This window comes from Polyergus mexicanus, unplaced genomic scaffold, assembly GCF_030449975.1.
Source record: "Polyergus mexicanus isolate NDT 795.1 unplaced genomic scaffold, iyPolMexi1.0 SCAF_38, whole genome shotgun sequence".
Lineage (NCBI taxonomy): Eukaryota > Metazoa > Arthropoda > Insecta > Hymenoptera > Formicidae > Polyergus > Polyergus mexicanus.
In genome coordinates, this window is record NW_027223358.1 from 68,987 (window position 1) to 94,180 (window position 25,194).

At 35.8% G+C, this 25,194-nt stretch overlaps 1 pseudogene; it reads right to left on the minus strand.

The window, feature by feature from the left end:
- Positions 1–21,337: 21,337 nt before the first annotated feature.
- On the minus strand, positions 21,338–22,756 carry LOC138943758 (zinc finger BED domain-containing protein 5-like; annotated as a pseudogene).
- Positions 22,757–25,194: the final 2,438 nt, after the last annotated feature.

Genomic DNA, 25,194 nt, shown 5'->3' on the forward strand with positions numbered 1-25,194 from the left:
TTATTCATTAAAAATCACATTGCGATAAAGACAGTATATCTTGATTAATCAATCATAATTTTCAGTAGAAACATCCACATGAAATCTACATTGATATTTCGAGGATAAAGTACTTCGATGTAGTGATGAAAAAAGAATGTTGCATCCATGTGAATAATTCGTGGATAAATCTGCATCCACGTAGTCCACGTAAATTATATGGATTCAACGTGGATATGACGTAGCTGTTTTACTGGGATATGTACCAAACTATAAGTACAGATTGGCAACTAAGAGGCGTGACTTGATTAGGTGTGCGGCTACTATGCTGTGTATTGCTGGCTCAATTTTTACTTTTTCAAATTTTTTTTTTTAATCTGTATTGCAGCGGATTATTGTGTTAGGTATTTTTATTATTTTAAGAAGTAAATTATTATTATAAATTGTTTTAATTATAAAATCTATGTTATTTAAAAATTATTTAAATCAGTCATGTGCAATAAGTTATAATAATAAATATAATTAATAAAAATATAATTAATATTATTAATAAAAAATATAATTATTAAATAGAAGAAGAGCCAATATTTTTAAATATGAATAATATTTTAATTAAGATACAAATAGATTTTAGAGCCAGCGCTGGTTTCGAGGCGCATAATTTATTTCAGTTGCTCTCGAATTAGACATTTGTCATATTTTAAATGAAACGGATGTTTTGATTCCTTTTTTGGACCTTCTTCAGCGTAATATAAATACTAACTTATCAACATCGCATCAGTGTAAATTATATAAATATAAAATATAAATATAAATGTAAACATAAATTATGAAAAACAACAATTTCTAACGTGCGCACGCAAATCTGTCCTTCGGTGCCCTGTCTATAATCGGATGGAAGGCGAACATATTCTTACTCCACTCCTATCTTAACGAACCGCACTCCTCCTTTGGGTAACGAACTAAGAAGTATTTGCAGAATATAAAGTATTGGTATTTAAAGTTTAGATTCTAAACTTCTTGGAATTGAAGTTGGAGCGAGGGTCGATTACAGAAAAAAATTGCAATAATTAATTTAGATACCTCAAGAATAAGTAAAATGTAACTTGAGTCCTGTATTTTTTTAAATCTTCAACTTGTCCGGAATGTTCCCCCAAGGGTAAACATTATCTGACAAGAACGAGAGCAACTGACGGATTTTCAAGACAGCAAGTGACAATTCCATCATAGTAAATAACCAACATGTCTTTATTTCAAAATTAGATCGATCCTCGAAGTTTTGGTAATTTTTCGATAACGGTCGCATAAATATCAGGGAGTTAATTTGTATCTGTTTGCAAATTAAGACTGTTTAGCTGTCTTTTGATGTACGTCAGCTTAAAAATTAACCGTTTTTGGAGAAATGATTTGTCTCACTTAAATTCGTGGTCAATTCTGTGGTCAGTTATAGCCGATTGATTTGTTGTGTTTCTTTTAATATGGTTTCCGAAACCCTTGTAGATACAAGGATAGTGTCTGCGAGTCTGCCCTACATATGATGCGTCACAGTCATTAATATGTCACAGACTTTAATATATTTATATAATTTATTAAGACTGCAATAGGCCGATTTGACATTGAGATCTTTGGTTATGTTATAATACATTTTTAGGATACAGATACAATGTATGATAACGTAAAATACGATACCGTTTCTTCACCATTTTCATTATTTTCATCATTTGTATTAAAAACTGTAAACTTATTAAATAATATTTTAAATCGTTGATGAAAAATTTGAAATAGAAAAGTTAACGAATATGAATTATCAAGTAAAATTTTTATGATGAAATCGGTATTTTTAGAATGGAGAAACAGATGTGATAATAAAAAGACTGTATCTATAAGCCCGATCACCTGCCTTTTTTGGCAGAGTGGATGTTGAAAAGAGATTAGAGATTAAGATATCTTCCAGAGAATGTAGTTTTATGAATCCAATTCCACATTATACGATTACTTTTTATAAACATAGTGGTGTCTAAAACAATCCGAAAATTGTGCAAATTAGAAATTTGTACATTGCTTTCTCATCATTTTATTTCTATCCCAAAGCTGAAGCTCCTTAAAGCAAGCGGGTTTTTCAATTCTGTCTTCCTCGTAGAGGAAGTTTTGTGAGCAGAATTTTATTATAAGAAAAAATAACACGAAAAACATTAAATGAACATTTAAAGAAATGCTTAATGAACTTTATTATAAGAAAAGATAACACGAAAAACATTGATGAACAGTTTGAAGAAACATTTAAAAACGGAGCTGTCAATAATATACTCGAACGACTTAATAGCTGATTCAATTCTAATATGCCTTTGTTGTTCAAAAACTTTTGCACGTTGATCCGGAGATCATCTTCACTTTTTGCGGAACGAGTGGTACAACATCGGAGCTGGGTGGGAATTTTCGGATAACAAGGGGGGTATCTACTGTGGACTCATCGCTCTCACAAGAGAACTTCTTAAGCCCCTACCTCGGCATTCGCCCTACGCCATTCGCCCTACAGTCTTCAATAGTGATTTCATGTTTCAACCAAACTTCACAAGATTATTCTATAGCATCTTCTTCATTAAACTCTTTAAGAAAATAAAAATTTAAACGAGTAATAAATAATAAATAACATTTAATTGGGCTTCGGATACATATCAATCTCTATTGTTGGAAGGACTTAGCTGTAAATGCTCTTCACGTGGCTCCTGAATCTTGTGGAACTTGAAATATCATCTCTTGGCTGTTCTTTTGCCTGTAGTTGTACGAGCGGAACCATGCCTCTAATTTTCTTCCGCGCAAATGATTTTGTATAAATACTTACTTAAGAAACATTTAATGAACTTTATTATTAGAAAAGATAATATGAGAATATTGATAAACAGTTTGAAAAAACGGAGCTGTCAAACAACTCGATGACTTACTCAATTTTAATATGCCGTTGTAGACCACTTTTGCACATCATCCCGGATCATCTTTACTTTTACTGCAATGAGAGGTATAACATCGTTTTCTTGGGGCATAATATAGGATTTTTCCTTCACATTTCCTTTTCAATTTTTCCTTCTTATTTTATTGTTGTAAGAAAGAGAGAGAGAGAGAGAGAGAGAGATTGGTTGATTTATTTATTTATTAATGCCTCAGCATGGCTATAAGGCAAATAAAAAAATAACAAATAAAATGTAAAATGGACAAAGTAATACATATAATTAATTAATATACCAACTAAATTAAGTGAGAAAAATTTTACGCCAATGGAAAGAAATTCGCGAATATAGAGAATATGATCACATGAAAATAAATAGTTGTAACGATACCGTTACTAATGGCCTCGTGGTTCGACCCACCGCGCGCATTCGGAGGCTCGGAGCCTATGGCGCCCCTAAGCTCCCACACCCGTGTATCGGCCCCATCGTGGGGCCGCTCCACTACGCACTGACTTGCGTGAGTGGAAGGCTAGCCGCCGGTATACAGGATGATTCAAAACAACCTTCTGTCCTTACAATGTCATATACTTGACACTATTCTAAGACGATTTTTCCTTTGCCAAAATTTTTTCCGAGGCTTAGTTTTTAAATTATAAGCCAAAATAGTTAACGTATTACGGGCCGCGTACACAAGGCAGGCAGGAGGAGAGCAACTCACCGTTCCATACTGGTGATTACGTGAGGCGCTAGCTGCGATTAACTGTTTGCTACATGGGGTGTATGTGTGAGAGAGAACGTATACGCGTATACACACAAATACACATTCTCTCTTACTCACTGACTCTTACCTTGTATGTAGAGATTCGTTGCCCTCCTACGACTCAATAAGTAATATTTCCGTGTGATACAACGAGTAACTAGCAAACTTTTTTTCACTCACAAATTGTACCACTTATCGAACTTTTACGTTTTAATCCATGCACTTTATCGATAAACTGAATTTATTAAAAAAAACGATGTTATTATACGTCATTATATTTTCATATTTTATAGTTTTATGTTTTCGAAACTATCGAATTTACAATGTCGGAGGCTTTAGCCGATCACGGGACACATGATAGCGTCCGCGTCGATCACGCGTAATGTGATACATTCAGTTGTTCGGCAGCCGGCAACGCTAGTACCGATATAACTTGCTTGTTGTCGTCGCGCAGTTTCCGCATCGAATAACGCGTTTCTTTATTCGAGATATTTTAATAAGTAATCGGTAGATTGTGATTAACCGTTATAATCGTTAATAAATTCAATTTATCGATAAAGTGCGTAGATTAATTCGTAAAAGTTCGATAAGTGGTACAATTTATGAGTGAAAAAAGTTTGCTAGTTACTCGTTCTATCATACGGAAGTATTACTTATTGAGTCGTATGAGGGCAACGAATTACTACATATAAGGTAAGAATCAGTGTGTGTGTGTGTGTGTGTGTGTGTGAGAGAGAGAGAGAGAGAGAGAGAGAGAGAGAGAGAGAGAGAGAGAGAGAGAGAGAGAGACAGAGTGCATGTGTGCGATCAATTGTTTGCTACACGCGATAGGTGTAAAAGAGAAAGACAGAGAGAGAGAGAGAAGGAGAGTGCGTGTGTGCGATCAGCTGTTTGCTATACGCGATGGATATAAAAGAGAAAGACAGAGAAGAAAGAGAGTGCGTGTGTGCGATCAGCTGTTTGCTACATACGATGGGTGTAAAAGAGACAGAGAGGGAGAAAGAGAGAGAGAGAGAGAGGATTTGTTGGTGTGTGTATACGCGTATATGTTCTCTCTCACACATACACTCCATCGTATGTAGCAAACGTTGATCGCAGCGAGCGCCTCACGTAATCACCAGCATCGGACGGTGAGTTGCGCCACCCCTGCCTGCCTCGCGTACGCGGCCCGTAATTCGTTAACTATTTTGGCTTATAATTTAAAAACTAAGCCTCGAAAAAAATTTTGGCAAAGGAAAAATCGTCTTAGAATAGTGTCAAGTTAATGACATTGTAAGGACAGAAGGTTGTTTTGAATCACCCTGTATAAGATGGTCCGGCGAGCGTAGTGTTCCCGATCCTGAGTCCTCTCATTAACTCCAGATCCAAAATTACCTCTCGTGTTAAACCAGGCTATGGGCCACCCGCAGTTACGCCGTACTTCCCGGTTGCTGGGATGGCGCATCCTACCCCGCGTTAAACCAGGTCACGAGCTACCCGCGGTTATGCCGAGCTACCCGGTTGCTGGGACGGCGCATCCTGCTAGTTCATAAGACCATACCGCGTTCTCCGCATCTAGTTAAGTCGCGTAACCGTTTGTTTGCTCCGCGACCTGTTATCCCGTAAGATCATTTTTGGTCTCCGCGTCCAGACTCTAGTACCGCTCTGTACATACCGTAACCGGTAAAACCGTAAGACCGTTTGGGCCTCCGTGTCTTAACAGATTCTAGTACTGCTTTGTATCAGTACCGCGATCTGTTAGATGGCAAGACCGTTTGTAACATAAGACCGCTTTGGTCCCCGCGTTTAGACTCTAGTACCGCTCTGTACATACCGTGACTGGTAAAACCGTAAGACCGCTTGCGCCTCCGTATCTTAACAGATTCTAGTACCGCTCTGTATCAATATCACGACCTGTTAGATTGCAAGACCGTTTGTAACGTAAGACCGCTTTGGTCTCCGCGTTCAGATATAGCATCGTTCTGTATTCATACCGCGATCTATTAAATTATAAGACCGCTTGTACATATACCGCGACTGAACCCCGTACTAGTAGAGTTAATGAACCATATTAGGATAACCGTCCGTATCGCGCTGACTTCACCTTTATACACGGCCTTTAGACTATAGAAGCGCGCTAGTCTCTCTAAGGATAAGCCGCAGAAAGTGCCGATGCCCTATCCTTCTAAGGATAAGGCGGTCAGGCGGTTGGAACTACACTAAAGGCCACCCGTAGTGTTTAAGAGGATGCCGGATTATCGACAGAATGCGAATATTAGTAGGAATGCAAAATCTTTTTGTTGATTATAGATATCAACAAATCCTTTTCCACAATTAAGGTACACATAATAACGGAGTGCGGAGTTTAACATTTCATATGAAAAGTTAAAAAAAAATGAGAAAATTACAGTTTTGTTATTCGGCTTCTTCCGTCAACATTTACTTAATATAACAAATTTGTAATCTGTACGTGCCTAATCAGTAAACCCCGCACTCGGCATTTCATCAAAGAGTATAAGTGAACTTAGAGAAGTGAGTTTAGAAGCTTTAGAAAAAAGATTTTACGATGCAACACTTTCGTACATATGTGTGTGTGCGAGATCGAGGCTAAAGAGTAAAACAGAGCAGTAGATTAGTTGCGTGATGTCGCGATAGACGGAGCTGCAATCTTACATGACAAGGACAGACATAATCGTACTACCTCTGTCTCTTTCATGCGTGTGAGAGTAATATACATGTACGCACTAACATTATTGCAGTATCTGTTCTCTCTCGATCATACGCTCTGTCTCTTTCTAATCGCTCGCTCACTATATACTACATATCGCTTCGCTTCATCCTCCTCGCATATTCACTTATACGTTCACTCGCGCTTATCTCTCTTTCTCTCTCTCTCTCTCTCTCTCTCTGGAGGAGAAGACGTGTCAAACATCGCTCCGTAAAAGTAATAACTTTTAAACGGTTAAATAGTTACGGGGAGTGATAGAAAGTTATTCAAGTCATAGCGGCATAGACCGGCATTAGCTATGAGTGTTATCTAGCCGGGATATGCTGTTTTGTGGGCGTAAGAAGTGCATTTTCTGTTTGGGACACCAAAGTCTCACACGGAAGGTAGACATGAAAGGTGGACACAAAAGTGCTGACGTGTGACAGTGGAACAGAGGTGACTGATCGCTTACGCTGATATTTGCGGTTTCGGCCGATAATTATCGGCATGGACGATGAATATGCTGAATATCGATGCTCGGCATGTAAAAAGACAATAAAAAATCAGGTGGTAACATGCAAGTCTTGCTATCAGGTGAATCAAATTAAGCTATTTTACCATCCAGGATGTGTAAGCAAGCATAGGATTTACGATAAAAATCAAGAATTGGTACCGTGTTCTGGCCCATTTGACAGATTTACAATTGAAAGTGAAGCAGACATGAAGAAGGCATCGGCAGTGGCCGGGGGCGGCAGGGACAGGCTAGGATCTACAGGATCTACAGGTTCGTTTACGACGCCAAGTAATGGAAATAGAATATCAGGAGCGAGTGGATCATCGACTATTGACGTAAAAATAGATTGGCTGGTAAAAGTTGTAAAAGAAATAAAGGATGAAACAGCATGTAAGAAGGAAATTAAAATGATGGTCAAGGAAATAGTTCGTGAAGAATTGGGAAATGTAAAGCAGGAATTGCTGGAAGAGCTGAAAAGAATGATACAAGGAGAAGGAAGTGGATCAACAGGAGGAATACAAAGGAGCTATAGTGAAGCGGTTAAAGAGAAAAAGAAAGAGAATGTTATAATTATCAAACCCAAGATTCAACAAGAAAGTGAAGTTACAAAAAAATTGATAAAAGAAAAGGTAGATATCAAAAACATGGCGATGGGAATAACGAAGCTAAAAAAAGGAAGCAAGGGAACAGTGATCATGGGTTGTGAAACTGGAGAAGAAATGAAAACGCTGAAAGCCACAGTGCAGGACAAACTAGGAAAAAATTTCAAAGTTACGGAATCACCGCAGATGAAGCCTAAAATAAAAATTATCAATGTCAGCGAAGAAGAAATGAGATTGGATGATGATGACTTAATAACTACAATCAAGAAGCAGAATAGAATTGATGCAATAAATGATGGATTCCAAATGCGAATAGTGAAGAAAATAGTTAAAGAAAAAAGAAATGATAATAATCAACTTAGAAGAAAAGAAAAAGAAGAAGGTTCGATAATAATTGAAGTAGATGAAGAAACGCATGAATTGATGTTAAAAAAAGGGAAACTAAATGTAGGATGGAGAAAATGTCCTATATTCAATCACATTAATGTTAAAAGATGCTTTAAATGCTGGGGATACTATCATATTGCAAAAAACTGTACGCGAGATGAAACATGTCACAAATGTGCGGGAAATCATAAAGCGATTGAATGAACGGCAACAAAGAAAAAATGTATAAATTGTATGTTTAAAATTCGAACATACAACCTGAAGATAAGTGATGAACACGACGCCCTTAGCCCAGAATGTCCAACATTTAAAAGGGCGATACAGGAGGAGAAGAGGAGAGCCGGCTGGGAAGATGCGAAATAGAAACTACAGAAGGAAGCGGAAATAATATTGTATACAAACGCGCAAAGTTTGATGGCGCATAAAGATGAGATACAACATCAGATTATGAAGAAAGTAAATCTGGCATTCATAGCGTTATCAGAGACAAGATTGATCGCTGAAATTGAAGACAGTGAAGTGAACGTGCCAGGTTATAGTATAATTAGATACGATGCTGAAAATAAAAATACAGGAGGGGTTGTTTTATATATAAGGAATGATGTTAAATATGAAGTAGTATTAGTAAAAAAATTAGAATCGAATTGTTGGTGTGCTGCGATTGAGGTGAAAGACAAATGTATAGAATTGTATAGAAGAATAATAATGGTAATATATCATTCACCGAGTGCATCGCATGGTGATTTCGTGAGATTTCTGGAGGATATAATAGAAGAGTTAATAAAACGGGGAGAATGTATGGTAATAGGAGACTTTAATATAGATATTATGTTAGATTCGTTTTATACAAGGAAGTTACAAACGACAATGTTGAGCTTAGGCATGAAACAATATGTAAATAAACCGACGAGAATTACGAAAGATAGTAAAACAATTATAGATTTAATTTTTGCTAATAATAAAATAGAAGTGCAGGTAATGCATGAACCTAAAATAACGGACCATGCGTGGCTAAAAATTGAACTGAATGCGAATAAATTTGATAATAAATACAGAGAACTTGTATGATGACACGGAACAAAATTGGTTGCAATTTAAAATTGAAAGAAATACAGTAGTTAAATTAATTAAGACAAAGAAGAAAGAATATTATGAAAATATGATAGATCTTAATAAAGAAAATCCGACATCTATGTGGAAAACACTAAATGAAATAATTAGAGGCGAACCAGGAGGTAAGAGGGAAGTAGAGAATATAGATTTTGAAATATTAGACAGCACTGAAGGATGCAATATAGCAGATAAATTTAATTTATATTATATACAAAGTATTAATAGTATAGTAAAATCTATAAATGGGAGTAAAACTGGAAATGCATGTAAAAGAATTATTTATGTTATTGAAAACGAGGGAATTATGGAAAATTTTGAAATGATTAGTAGAGAGCATTTACAGGAAATTGTTATGGGACTACCGAAAAAGGAAGGTACAGAGGAGGGAATAACTAGCGATATATTAAAGGCAGCATTTTGCGTAATAAAAGAGGAATTTGTTGATATAATAAATAATTCTTTGAAGGAAGGTTGCTGTCCAAAAGGTTGAAAAACGTCTACAATAATACCGATTCCAAAAATAGAGAAAGCTAGAAAAGCAAGTGAATTTAGGCCTATAAATATGTTACCAATATTTGAAAAAGTGTTAGAATTAGTAGTTAAAAAGCAAATTGAAACATATTTGGAAGATAACGGTATTATAACAGAACATCAGTCGGGCTTTAGAAAACAGTATTCGTGTGAAACAGCGATTCAAACAGTCATTGATGAGTGAAAATTGATAGTTAGTGAGGCAAAAATGGTAGGGGTAATTTTCATGGATCTTAAGCGAGCCTTTGAAACAATAGATAGAGAAAGATTATTAGAGAAATTATATCAATATGGAATTAGGGGAATGGTTATAGAATGGTTAAGAACATATTTAAAGGATAGAACACAGCAGGTTCAATTTAACAATAAATGGTCTAAATTAATGACCACAGAATATGGAGTACCGCAAGGATCTGTATTAGGACCTTTATTATTTATAGTATATATAAATGATATAATAAAAATCTATCCAGAAGGATGTAGTATAAAAATGTTTGCAGATGATACGTTAATATATGTAACTGGAGAAAGCAGCGCGGAATTAGAGGGCAAAATGAATATGGCATTTACTATAGTAAAAGAGTGGATGAATATAAATAAGTTAAAAATGAATGCAGGAAAAACGAAATATATGATTGTTAGAAGTATAAGAAAAGAACTGCGAGGTAATATAACATTGAAATGTTTGGATGGAACTGAGATTGAACGTGTGGAAATAATGAAATACCTAGGCATAATTATTGACAATAGACTACGATTTAAGGACCACTGTGATTATATGCTAAAGAAAATAGGGAAAAAAACGAGTTTTTTGAATAGAATAGGTAATTATATATCGGCATACACTAGATGTATTGTATATAAGACAATTATAGCACCTCACTTTGAGTATTGTGCGACGCTGTTAATTGATATGGGGGAAACACAGCTGAGTAAATTGCAAAAAGCACAAAACCGGGCCATGAGGATCATATTGCAATGTGATAGACATACCAAAGTGGAGCGTATGCTGCAAGCGCTGCAGTTTATGTCCATAAAACAGAGGCTATATTATAATGGGTGTATATTTATTTTTAAGGTTTTAAGGAACATGTTACCGGAGCAATTAAGAAATAGGTTAGAAATTGTGGGAAATGAGAGTGAAAGGCAAACACGACAAGCTGGGGATATTGCAATAAAATATCGCAGATCAAGGAGTGCGCAAAAGAGTATGTTTTACGAAGGAATGAAAATGTATAACGCCTTGCCAGCTGAAATAAAGCGGAATGAAAGAATTGTGCCGTTTAAGCGAATGTTAAAGGAGTATATTGTAATTAATGTAAACTAGATTTGTATTACAAATAACTGAGAAAGCTAATAAAGATCAATCAATCAATCAATCAATCTCTCTCTCTCTCTCTCTCTTTCTGCTCGTTCATTATTGTATTCTTTTATTCCCATTATTATATTCTTTTATTTGCTCAACTTTTATTCTTTCTAGTCTCGTCTCCCTATATGAAAATAAATAAATTTATTTATTTATATTTATTTGATACATCATAAATCAGATACACAAGTTATTTTCTTTTTCTATTTAACAATAGTTAAATACAACACATATACATACAAAAATACACAATTAAATACTTTTTCTATTTATGACATACACAATATCTCATTTATGTTGTATAAAATAAAGATGAATAAATTAATGTATTATTATGTAGGAAGACGAGAATAGAAAGAATAAAAGTCGAAAAAATAAAAGAATATAATAATGGGGATGAACGAATACAATAAAGAACGAGCAGCGAGAGAGAGAGAGAGAGAGAGAGAGAGAGAGAGAGAGAGAGAGAGACAGACAGACAGACAGACAGACAGACAAACAGACAGACAAAGAGATTACTTATATTTGTATATTGTTGCGTCCCTGCGGGTCGTCTGTGACCGTTATTCCTGAATCTGCTGTACCCGTCTCCGGAAGAACGTTGCTAAGGGTTGTTATTAAACAACGGCGTTCATTTGGAGAGGGATCGGCGACGAATGTCATTCCGGGCGGATGTATTCGAGATTACAATAACCGTTATTGTTCTGTGTTCCTTGTATAATAGTGTTCTGTGTTATTATATTAAAGTTCCTTTCGTTCTTTCAAAGGAGTGTTAATTATTTACTTGCGGTACGCGAGTGTCGGTTGTGTCACGCGGATTCGAGTTATATCGATTGCGATCCGCGGACGCAACATTTTGGGGGCTCAGCCGGGATACAACGGAGTGGACGATTTTCTGGAGAATTGTGTGTTTTTTCGTCTATAAAAATGGAGACGGAACAGGCAAATTCGTCGACGGCAGGAGTTACGACGAGAAAGAGGAGTCGTCTGACTTCAACAGCGGCTACGACATCGGAACCATCATTGGAAACGGTTACGCTTCAGTCAGCGATGCGTGAGATCCGTGAGCTACGCGAGGAGCGATTGCAGCAGCGAGCCGATTTTGAGACGCAATTGTGCCAACACGATGAGCAGCGAGCTATATTTGAGGCACTACTGCGCCAACGCGACGAAGCGTTACGTGGAATGGAACAGAGGATTCGTCTGCTGGATAATAACAACCAGCTAAGTCGCTCTATTAACAGAAATTTTATGCCCAATGTTACGCCTAATTTTGAAAGAGACGCGCGCGATTCAATTAATATTAATACAGAATTGGGCTTTAAATTAAAGCCGGATATTTTTGACGGGACTGTTCCGCTAAGGGAGTTCTTCTCACAGTTCGAGTTAATCGCGAGCAATTAGATGCAGTGACCCTGCGAAAAGCGTCGCCCTCGTATCATGTCTTAGAGGAAAAGCGCGTGCGGTATTGGAATGTGTCGTTAATATTGAGAATCTCGATTACACGGAATTGAAATCCAAATTAGAATTGCGGTTTGGGGAAGGATTTTTGTCACAGTCATATTATTCCCAATTTACGAACAGAAGGCAAAATGGGGGAAGATGAGGCTATCTTGGGCTCTGAAATTGAACGGCTTTCGCAGTTAGCATATCCCGAATGTACGCACGAAGTTCGAGATAAAATTGCTTGCGCGCAGTTTGTTACCGCGTTGTCTAATAGATTTGTGAGAAAGACTCTGCAGTTGGAGGGAATCACCTCCATGAAAATGGCCATACAAAGGGCCATGGCGGTGAAGGTTATACAGGAAAATGATTTTGAAAGACGGAATTATAATTTCAATTTTGGCAATAATAATAATAAAAATAATTTCGCTAAAGGAAGGAATTTTGATTTCGAGAATAGAAATAATTTTAACAAATTTGACAATAAAAGAAGTTCTGGAAATTCTGGCGATAAAGCTAAAGAAAAGAAACAGGAACAATATAAAAATTTTTACAAAAGTTCTACCACAAATAATAATAAAACATTTGTAAAAGAATGTTGGCAATGTGGAGGCTCAGGCCATTTTCGAGCGGAGTGTCCATTCCTAAAGAAAGGAGGAAACTGAATTTTGTCGAGCTGTTCGGGGCAGGTTCGATGCGAGAACAAGGAGCCCCAATAGAATTACAGAGTTATTTATGTAATTGTAAAAATGTTAGCAATAATACTGGCACTAATAATAAGAAATTGTTTAATTTTAAAGGATTTATTGATGAACAGTTGTGTAATGTTAAAATTGATACGGGTTCGGATGTGTCTCTTATCAGGAGTAATTTTGTTAGAATGCCTAAGCGGCGAATCCCTCTTGATAATTCTTTTCATTTGAAATATTCCACGGGGGAAGAAGTCTCCGTAAAATTCAAGGTAATCGTGATGATTAGCTTGGGAAAATGTTCTGTAGAACTTCTGGTTTTTGTCGCTAATATAGTTGAAGATTGTTTATTGGGAAATAATTTTCTGTCCATGGTTAATTTGAAAAACATTTTTGAGTCAATCTTTGGCAATCCTAGTGTGGAGGAAAAAGAAAAGTTTTTATGTTCACGCATTGAAGATTGCATAAATAAAGTTCCTCCATTTTTTAAAGAACTTTTTCAGAAGGAATCTCAAGATTTTTCAAGTAAATGGAGGATATTTTTGCTCGATTTTTGGTAGATTTTCAGGACATATTTTCGGAGGAAATAATGGCTGCAAATTGTAATGGGGAGGCGCATGAAATTAAAGCGAACAATTCTAATCCAATTAAGCAGGCTCTCCGACGAATTCCGTTACAAATGCGGGAAAAGGTAGATACGATTATTGAAGATATGAGACGTCAAGGAGTAATTGAGGAATCACAAAGTCCATGGGTGTCTCCTGCTGTTTTGGTGAAAAAGAAAGATGGGACGATTAGATTCTGTGTCGACTACAGGAAATTAAAGGCCGTGACTAAAAAAGATTCCTATCCAATGCCTCGGATTGATGATATACTTGACCAGTTATCCGGAAACTCTTGGTTTTCTTCGTTAGATTTGAAGAGCGGATATTGGCAAGTGAAAATTCGTTCAGAAGATAAAGATAAGACAACACTTTCAATTGGAAATGGCTTGTGGCAGTTTACATGTATGCCATTTGGACTCTGTAATGCCCCTGCCACTTTTGAGCGATTGATGGAAAAGGTTTTACAAAAATTATCCAAGATTTGTCTGGTGTATTCAAATGATGTAATTATCTTCGGTAATAATTTCGAGGAGATGTTGGACCATTTGAGGCAAGTCTTTTTGCGTTTGCGCTCTGCCAATTTAAATTTGAATCCGAAGAAGTGTTCTTTCTTTAAAAGGGAAATTAAATATCTCGGTCATGTTGTTTCTGAAGTGACAACGGATCCTGAGAAAATTTCTGCTGTTAGGGATTGGCCAGTTCCTCGCACCAAGAGGGAGTGGTGCACTTGAACACAGTATAATTGGACACGGTGCAAATGGACACGAGATTTTGCACACGGATCAATTGGACACAGTGCATTTGGACACAGTAATTTTAGATACAGTAGCTTTTGGACACATAAGAAAATACGCATCGTTTACTTGGACACCGCTCAATTGGACACTGTTCATTTGGACACCGTTCGTTTGGACACCGTTCGTTTGGACACCAAAATTTGATTTAAATTATACGACGTAATCCACACCAAATTTTTGTTTTAAATAAGAAATAGGTTTGGGTTAGGTTATATCTTCCGGAAGTGGAGCCTCCCCGCAGGGGGGGCGGAACCCACTGTATCCATGCATGACATCTAAATATGCGAAAGGCTAAACAAAGTGCTAAAAGCAATGTAAAGTTAATGACATCAGTATCAGAGATATATCAGTAAGTATGAATATATTTTATTTTGACAGATATTATAACCTTCAAATGTATCTCCTTTTCACGATTTCATATTTTACATAGATTTACCAGTATAAAGTGTTATAAGAATACTGATTATATTTTCCCAAAATGATTTTTATTTCTCTCCATCTGTTACATATTCAAACAAACAGTGCGCATGTTTCTGTGTACAAATGAACGGTGTCCAAACGAACGGTGGGCAAATGAGCGGTGTCCAAACGAACGGTGGGCAAATAACGATGTCCAAACGAACGGTGTCCAAATGAACGGTGCGCATCATTCTGTGTCCAAACGAACGGTGTCCAATTGAGCGGTGTCCAAACGATGCATATTTTCTTATGTGTCCAAAAGCTACTGTATCCAAAATTACTGTGTCCAAATGCACTGTGTCCAATTGAACCGTGTGCACAATCTCGTGTCCATTTGTAACGTGTCTATTTGCACAGTGTCCAATTGTATTGTGTCCAAGTGAAGGCCACTCGCACCAAGAAGCAGGTACGTAGTTTCTTGGGTTTTTGTTCTTATTATAGAAAATTTGTGAAAGGATTTTCTTTAATAGCTAAGCCATTATTTTCTTTGACGGAGAATTTGACAAAGTTTGTGTGGACGAAACAATGCGAATCAGCTTTTCAGGAATTAAAGAAACATTTAATGTCTTCTCCTATTTTATCTTTTCCCAGGAATGAAGGTGAATTTTTTCTTGATACTGACGCTTCAAACCATGGTTTTGGCGCAGTGTTATCTCAAATTCAGGACGGCTCAGAAAAAGTTATTGCTTATTATAGTCGTGTGTTGGGTAAATCAGAAAGGAATTAATGTGTAACTCGACGAGAGTTACTTGCTATTATAGATTCATTGAAGTCATTTCATCACTATTTATGCGGACGTAAATTTGTGATTAGAACTGATCACATTTCTTCACAGTGGTTGATGTCATTCAAAAATCTAGAAGGACAAATGGCGCGATGGTTGGAGCGAATCCAGCAATATAATTTTGAAATTTTTCACCGAAAAGGGAAACTTCATGGGAACGCTGATGGATTATCGAGACGCCCTTGTGCAGAAATCAATTGCAACTATTGCAACAAAATTGATTTGAAAAAGGAGGAATTCGTTGGAAGAATTGTCTTTGGGTTGGATAATTTAGGAAATTGGAGGAAGGATCAATTAGAAGATCCGGCGATAGCGAAGATCTTACTTGGAAAAGAAAAGGATCAGCGTCCTTCTTGGCAGGAAATTGTTTCAGAAAATTTGTTTTCCAAAATTTATTGGTCGCAGTGGGATTCTCCCGTTTTAAAAAATGGTGTTTTATTTAGGAAGTGGGAATCTCCTAATTTACAGACTTCTGTTTTTCAAATTGTAGTTCCACGAAGGAGAATTCGGCAGATCTTGGAAGAAGCTCATGATTCTTCTTCCGGCGGACATTTCGGAGTGAACAAGACCTTGGGGAAGATCCGAAAACGATTTTATTGGGGCACTTGTAAGCAGGACGTTGAAAATTGGTGCAGGTCTTGTCACGTTTGTATTGCTAAAAAAGGAACTTATTGATAAAGGGAAATCTGAATTACGAATTTATAACGTTGGAGTTCCATTTGAGAGAGTGCAAATGGATATTTTGGGTCCATTTCCGACATCTTCTACAGGGAATAAATACTTATTAGTTGTCTCTGATTGTTTCACCAAATGGGTCGAAGCTTTTCCGTTGAAGAATTTCAGGGCGAATACTGTTGCGGAAATCTTCGTAAATCAAGTAATTTCAAGATACGGTGTACCTTCAGAATTACACACCGATCAAGGGAGGAACTTTGATTCTAGTGTTTTCCATGAATTGTCAAGTTTATTGGGAATTAAAAAGACCAGAACTACCCCATTTCATCCTCAGTCCAATGGTTTGGTCGAAGGTCAGCATCAAACAATTATAAATTATTTGGCTGTTTGTTGCGGAAACTCAACGAGATTGGGATCGTTGGATAGGAAAGTGTTTATTAGCTTATAGGTCAGCTAAACACGAGACTACAGGGATTACTCCAGCCGTATCATGTTTTGGTCGAGATTTGAAACTACTTTTAGATCTTCTTCGTGGTAGTCCTCCAGAAGTTGGAGTGGATGTTTCGGAAGAAAGTTATGTGACGGAACTAAAAGAAAAATTGAATAGTATTCATGATAGGGTTAGGCAACGCTTAAATATGAAGTCTTCAAGAGCAAAAACTTACTATGATCGAAAGGCTCGCCAAATTCATTTTGAGTGTGGACAGAAAGTCTGGTTGTTTAATTCTCGTAGGATTGTTGGTAGGTCTCCCAAGTTACAAAGCAATTGGGAAGGTCCTTATGAAATAATTAAGAAGCTTAATGATGTTGTTTATTGTATCCGGAAGTCTAGAAGGCATAGAAATAAAATTGTTCATTTAGATCAATTAGCTTCGTATCATGAAAGGCAGATTTAAATCACATCCGAAACCCGATTTATGGTTTATGTTACTTGATATTTGTTAATTTTCTTTCTGTTTTTTTTTCTTGAGGAATTGAAGAAGATGTTTTATAGAAACTTCTTTCGAAATTTGTTCTTCAAAGACCATCATTGAAGACTCTGTCTTTCCCCGGTTTTTGACCGTGGTTTTCCCGTGGGACGAAGAGCGAATGCCGAGACAGGGACTTGAGGTGTCCTCTTAGAAGGGCGGTGGGTCCACGGGTGTTACCCACCCCCCTCTTGTCCGAAGATTCGCTCCCTTATGTTGAGATGCGGAGATGCGGCAGCATTGGATATTTCCGGAAATCAGGCGAAGAACGGGGGACAGCTACTGCAATTTCAAGATTTATCGAAGTCGATTGGGTTCTGGATTTTGACGCTGCTCGGTAACCTGCAGCAGAAGCTCAGGATAGGGCAGGAAACCATTTTTGTACCCTGGAGTCGACATTGGATATTCTTGTCAAGCGGGTTCGATGGCAGTATCCTGTATATTCCTGGAGGGTGTGTGATTGGGGCCGATAAATAATGGCGCTCGGTAACCTGTAGCAGCAGCTCAGGGTAGAGCAGGAAGTCATTAAAGTACCCTGGAGTCAACGCCTTGGAAGAAGAGGACAACGATCAACCCATTTAATTTAGAAGAGCCCTTCTATCATTGATTGTCGGGACGACAATTTTAAAGAGGGGGAGTAGTGTTGCGTCCCTACGGGTCGTCTGTGACCGTTATTCCTGAATCTGCTGTACCCGTCTCCGGGAGAACGTTGCTAAGGGTTGTTGTTAAACAACGGTGTTCATTTGGAGAGGGATCGGCCATCAGGGAGTCTCGCGACGGATGTCATTCCGGGCGGACGTATTCGAGATAACTGTTATTGTTCTGTGTTCCTTGTACAATAGTGTTCTGTGTTATTATATTAAAGTTCCTTTCGTTCTTTCAAAGGAGTGTTAATTATTTACTTGCGGTACGCGAGTGTCGGTTGTGTCACGCGGATTCGAGTTAGATCGATTTCGATCCGCGGACGCAACAATATTTATAAATTATAATATTTTAATTAATTAGGAATAAGGATAAGAATAAGAATTAGGAACAAGGATAACGAAGTTGTACTAAACAAATTTAATTAGAAATACAAATTTAATTTTTAATTTTTTTTTGTTTTGTACATTGTGTGCGTGTGTGTGTATGTGTGTATGTGCGTGTGTGTACTAATAATAACTATAAACTAATAAGTATGCCTAAGGATATGAATTCATAATAAAAAATAATGAATATAATACAAACTGAAACTTATAGATAAAATAAAATAAAACCATAAAATAAAAAATAATAAAATAAAAATAAATCATAAAATAAAAAAATAAATCAAAAGGGAACTTTAAAAAAAAAGCATGTATCCAGATGCCGCGGATGACGCAGGCTCGTATCCAGATGGTAAAGGTATATATCCGGGTGGCGCAGGCACATATCCGGATGGCACAGGCACATATCCGGATGGCACAGGCGGCGCAGGCACGTATCCGGACGATGCAGGCGTCGCGGGCATGTATCCGAATGGTGCAGGCGTCGCGGGCATGTACCCGAATGATGCAGACTGCGCAGGCACGTATCCGGATGTCACAGGCACATATCCGGATGGCACAGGCGGCGCAGGCACGTATCCGGATGATGCAGGCACATATCCAGATGACAGGGGTGCCGGCATGTACCCTGTTGGCGTTGGCGGCATGCCGGCGTTTTTCTGCTTTCGCCTCTCTCGGAAGATCGCCCACCGCACCGCATTACTAATGCGCTGGAAAAAAAATTAAAATATTAATGTTTTTACACACACACACACACACACATTCACACTTGTGTGTATAGTATATGTATGTATATTACATATGAAAGAAATACATTCTGTATGTATCTATGCTCGCGCATATTTTATACATATACGAACACCATACACATGTGATATACATACATATATTATACATATAAGTGTGAATGTGTGTATGTGTGTGCGTGTTACAATGCGACTTTTTTGAAAGTTGAAATATCATCTCTCATCTTCCAGTCTAAAATCATTTGTGAAATGGTAACAGACGCGTGATTCAATATATTATATTATTTGCAAATCACACATACAAATTGCAAATAATATAGTAGTACATTGAAGCACATGCCAGTTACTGCTTCACCGTAAATGATTTTAAAACTGGAATATAAGAAATGATATTTCAGCTTTAAAAAAGATCGCGCATTATAACACATTGTAACATACACATACACACATATATTTACATATACATATTTACACACACACACACACATATTTATTAAAAAATTTTATAATAAAACTAACCTTTTGTACATTTGGTCCAGAGGACCGATTCAAGCCCGTCGGCATCCGCCTGTTCTTGGCTAGCGGCGACGTCGCCACGGTCACCCGCCTCCTCGGGTCCGCCGCTAGCCGCTAGCGGTGACGTTGCCGTGGTCATCCTGGCCCTTGACTTTGATGCCGCCGGCATAGACATCGGCATCGCCGCCGTCGTCGAACTCGGCATCGACATCGATGCAGTGTTGTTGTTCGGGCCGGGTTTTTTCGCGCCTGCATGGCAAACGCGGTATCAGTACAGTGCTTAGTTGACCAAAAAGAAGTACCATTAATCACCCGCACAAAAATATCTGATAATTGTTAAAAATCTATTATAAAAATATTAAATATTCAAATAAACACATATATATTATAAATAAAATATAAATAAACTGAAAAAGGAAAGGGTAATAAAATAATTAATTAAAAAACATTTTAATATAAACAAAAATAAAATTTTATTTTTGGCAGAATCTCATAGAATACCAACATTTATTGCAAGTATAAGGAAAACTGCCAAAAACCTCACCAGTATTCTTACAAATAATACAAAAAATAAAAATATTTATTTGTTTAAATGAACATAAATAAAATTCATTAAATATAAAAATATCTTTTTAAAAATAATTAATTAAATAATCAATTAAAGAAATAAAAAACATTTTTTCTACAAATACTAATTTTAATTATAATGTAATTTATACCATTTTTTTTTATTAAAAGAGATAATATAATAATTAAATAAAATAAATTCTAAAAATAATTACAAAATCTAAAAATAATTACAAACTAATTAATTGCACATAAATATTAAAATTAATTGCACATAAAATTTGGATTTTATTATACAGATATAAATTTATAATAAAACAAATTTTATTAAACTGTAAAAAACAAAACAATAATAAAGATACAATAAAAACAAAAACAACATTGACTAGATGTATAATTGTACTTTATACAAAATAAAATATATAAAAGCAATAAAAATGATTGTACATGACGCAAAATAAAATATATAAAAGCAATAAAAAAATATTAAGATCCATCAGATTGCAAATCGTTGCATGACTTACTTCTCCATATATTATTATGCAACGCTAAATGTCTAGAATCTACTTCAAAAGTAGTACAGTTAATATTTTCAGCCTCAAGACTTGATCGAATTATACAAATTGCAGAAACCATATCATTAGATAATCGATTCCTTTTTTTAATTTTTACATCTGTTACTACAGAAAAAATACGTTCTGCTTCGGCATTTGAATGTGGAAAAGAAAGAACTATTTGAACTAATAAATCTAAATTTATAAATACTTTTTCATCATTAAAATCTTTATATTCTATAATTTTTTTCCACATTTCATCAATTTTTAAAGTTAATTCCTTTTTTTGTTCTTCATCAAAAATCGACGGTAAAATTCTCCATTCAAAAGCTAATTTAGTAATATCAATATTAATAGATTTTATTTGATTAACAATATAAGTTACATCTTTAATTTTAACTCGACCTTCATCATATAAAGCATACTTAGGTTTTAAAAAAGATAATTGTTCAAAAAGAGTATTATTATATGATAAACGTTTTAACATTTGCCGAGTTGCTGTTTCATAAAAATCTAGACATTTTAGCTTTATTTGTTGACTGCATTCTGGAGATAAGGTGTTCAAAAAGTTCTCACATTCAGGTCCAACATATATATTTTCTACAGGCTGTATATTTTCTTCATTATCAATATCTAAAGATGAAATATTCTTAATTGCATTAGAAATCAGAAAATTTTGTATTAATTGTCGTATCAATTGTTGGCTACTTTCAAATAATTTATGAATTAAAATCTTACGCGATTGAAACAAAGCGTTAAAATTATTTAAAAAATGTAATGCAAATTTTAAAAATAATAAATAAGCTTTAATTGAATTATCATTTAATTCCGTTAAAATTATTTCCGCAGATTTAGTTTTATCTTCGACAACTGCTAAAGTAAAATATTTTTTCAAAACATCCCAATTTTCAAGTAATCTAACAACGCACTTTTGTAAAACAAGCCATCTAGTATTTGACAATTTTAATAATTTATGTCTTTCCACATTGAAAAAATCTTGGAATTCACCTAAAATTGTACATCTCTTTGGATTGCCGGAAATGTAAGTAGAAACCCCTCTAATTAAAGTTTCACACGACGAAGGTAATGTTTCGCAAGATTTACTAGCTACAAGCGCGGAAGAATGGCATATATAATTTAATGTTATTAATCCCGGTACTTCTAATTTTAAACGATACATAAAAGAATTATTGCATCCAGTCATAACTGATGCATTATCACATGCCATTCCAACAATATTTGTTATAGGGATTTCTTTTTCGTCTAAAAGATTTTTAAATGTTTCGAAAAGTTTGCTCGCGGAACAATCTGTAGTTTAATGAAACTAAATCTAATAATTGCGTTACGACTTTTTTATTTGAAGGTGAAACATAGCGAACAAGGATACACATTAATTTCGTATCTGATATATCGGTACTCTCATCAATTAAAATAGAAAATTTGCAAATTCGTAAATTCATAATAAGTTTTTCATTTTCTCTTTTAGCGATAACATTTTTAACAATATTCGCGCATTTTAATCGGCCCAGTGACATATCTTGTACAATTTTAGGATCTATACAAATATCTTTCAATAATGGAATCAAATGATTTGCGGTATAAAAAGCTACATTACGTTTGGCAAAAAATGCTGCTAATTTAATTTCTGCTTCTTGACTTTATCTTTATATGATAATATATCTTCAACGTTATCAACTGCGTTGTTATTATTATTATTATTAATGTTTGTATTATGTTTGACCGTTTGCGAATGTTGAAGTAAATCTGTCTTACAACATCTGATGGTCTTATTACATGCAGTACAAAAAGCTTTATTTTCTACATGATGGGGAGCTAACAATTCTTTAAAATTATCCTCATGCAGCCATGCATTTTGAAAGTCTCTAACTTTCGGTCACTTAATTGCTCCTTCTCTTTGCGCATGCATTATTTATAAATATACTTATCTACTCATCTTAACCTAGCCTGTCCTTATTGTCGGGTCCACCAAGACTTTCGCGCCCAAACACTACTCCTCTTATATACACCGCTGCTTTGGCAGCCATCTACCACGCATGCGCGAGAAAACCCGGCCCGAACAACAACACTGCTCGGCAGGCCGGGCTTATATACCCGGCCGGGGCCCCCCACTATGCTGTCGGTCCGGAAGTGGGGTCGATTCCGTGTGGGGACCGCGAGAGAGATAGGGCGAGTCGAGAGCGAGATAGCGCGCCTAGCGCAAGCGGGACGGTGCGTGTGGCATGTGAGCGAGCGAGAGAGCGTGCGCGATGGTCGTGCAAATGGGATAGGCAGAGCAGGATAGAGTAAGCGAGGCGGATGTATTACAATAGATATGTATTTATGTATGCGCCGGTGGTAACGGCTGTGGCGTTACATAATTATTAATGCATCACCTTTAAATTTTGCATAGCAAAATTTTTAACTAAAAGCTTTCAAACAAAAATAAACAAGAGTTGAGATAGATTCAAAATGTAAAAAGTTTTGGTGTAAAACGTTTGTCCTGACGTTAATATATATTCTTTTAACAGTGTGTAATCTATTTTATATGCCCTATTATTGTATTACAAATTATCAGAAGTGGGATTAACGTATACTGTTAATTGATTTAAATGTCATTTATGATCAGTTGTGTCATATAGTGTGTTGCCGAATCGGTCATAGTTGTGTGCATTTAAGAAGACCTAAAAAATACGCTAGAGATTCAGGACAGAAATTTAATTTAATTTATAAGCAAAGAAATTCTGAATCAACATCAATTATGACAGAACGCGGCCAAAGAAAAGCTCTCCAAAATATGACAAATGTCGAGCACAAACAGAAACTAAAAGATTTAGGCTTACCTACGAACGGAAATAATTGTTAAGCAAAATCATGGAAGCAGGTCCAGAAGATACCTGAATGAATGAAGATGATGTAATCGAGGGCCACGATAGCACCGAAAAAATTGCATAAGCATCAACAAACAACGCATCAAATATACGCGATGGCAAAAATCAAACGGTATTATGATGAACGGAAATATTGAATTTCGATTATGTCAAAAAAATTAAATTTATGCGTCGTGAAAGATCATTTATGGAACGTGAAATGGAAATTATGAAACGTAAGAAGCTTCTACGAAATACACCTTTTTCTTCGAATGGATATGAAAGGATTATAAAGTCTCATGTAAATATTAAAGCAAATATTAAAGTGAATTATTAAATGAATTCTCAGGTACTGATCTTAATTTGGAGCAATGGAAAAAACAATTGAGATTATTGTGTGTCACTTCCGAACTGGACGATAATACCGCAAAAATTTTTATTGCTTCTCGACTCAAAGCAAAAGCACAAGCATGGTTTCATTCAAAACCCGAATTATTACTAATGGACGTAGATGAAATTTTACAGCAGATGAAGACGATGTATGATTACCGTGCAAATAAAGTTGATCTACGCAAACAATTTAAAGCAGGCATATGGCAATCTACTAAAAGTTCTCTTGATTATTATCACGACAAAATTAAAATCAATAGAGTACCGATAGTAGAAGAGGAGTCCTAGATTATATAATCGATGGTATTCCAGATCATCAAGTGAGAAATTAGGTTAGAATGCAAAACTTTTCATCAATATCTGAGCTGCTACAAGCATTTAAGAAAGTCACGATTCGATCAGATACTGGTTTAAATCAACGATTAAAATCAGCGACCGGTAATAATCACGAAGTAGAAACGATTAAAAATGAGGCGGAGATGGATATAAGAACCTCAAGACATCAGAAAAAAAATGTAAGTTTATTAAAGACAATAAATGCTACAACTACAATAAATTTGGTCATCACATTAATCAATGGAGACAACCCAAGAGTGGGAAAGAATCTTGTTTTACCTGTCGAGAATTTGGACGTGGCAAAGGACTTCCAAGAGAGGGCCAGGAAAAGAGAAATTGCTAATATCGAAAATGTGGTTAAGGAAGACGATTTCCAGAAGAATGTTACTTAGCAAATAAGCAATAATAATATCAATTATATTTTATATTTAAATATCTTGCTAGATACTGGTACTCCAGATGATGTATTTTTTAAATTAATAGAATCAGGCGATGTATCAGTCTATTTAGATGATATTCTGATTGTATTAGAGACGCTGGAACATCAAATTAAAATCATGAAATAAGTTTTCCGATTATTAGTAATAAAATAGAAAAATAAAATAGAATTAAGATTGGATAAATGTGAATTTTTAACTACAAAAATAGAATATGTGAGTACGTAATTACGTGAATATGTAATTACAAAAAAAGGGTTACAACCTACTATGAATGGCATAACAGCTATATAAAAATTTCCTATTCCTCGAAATATTAAAGATGTACAAAGTTTTTGTACATCTATTATTGGTTTGAGTTCTTACTTTTGGAAATTTATAGAAAAATTTACATTTATTGCCAAACCGTTGTATGAGATAATTAAGCATAATTTTCTTTTTAATTTAGTTCGA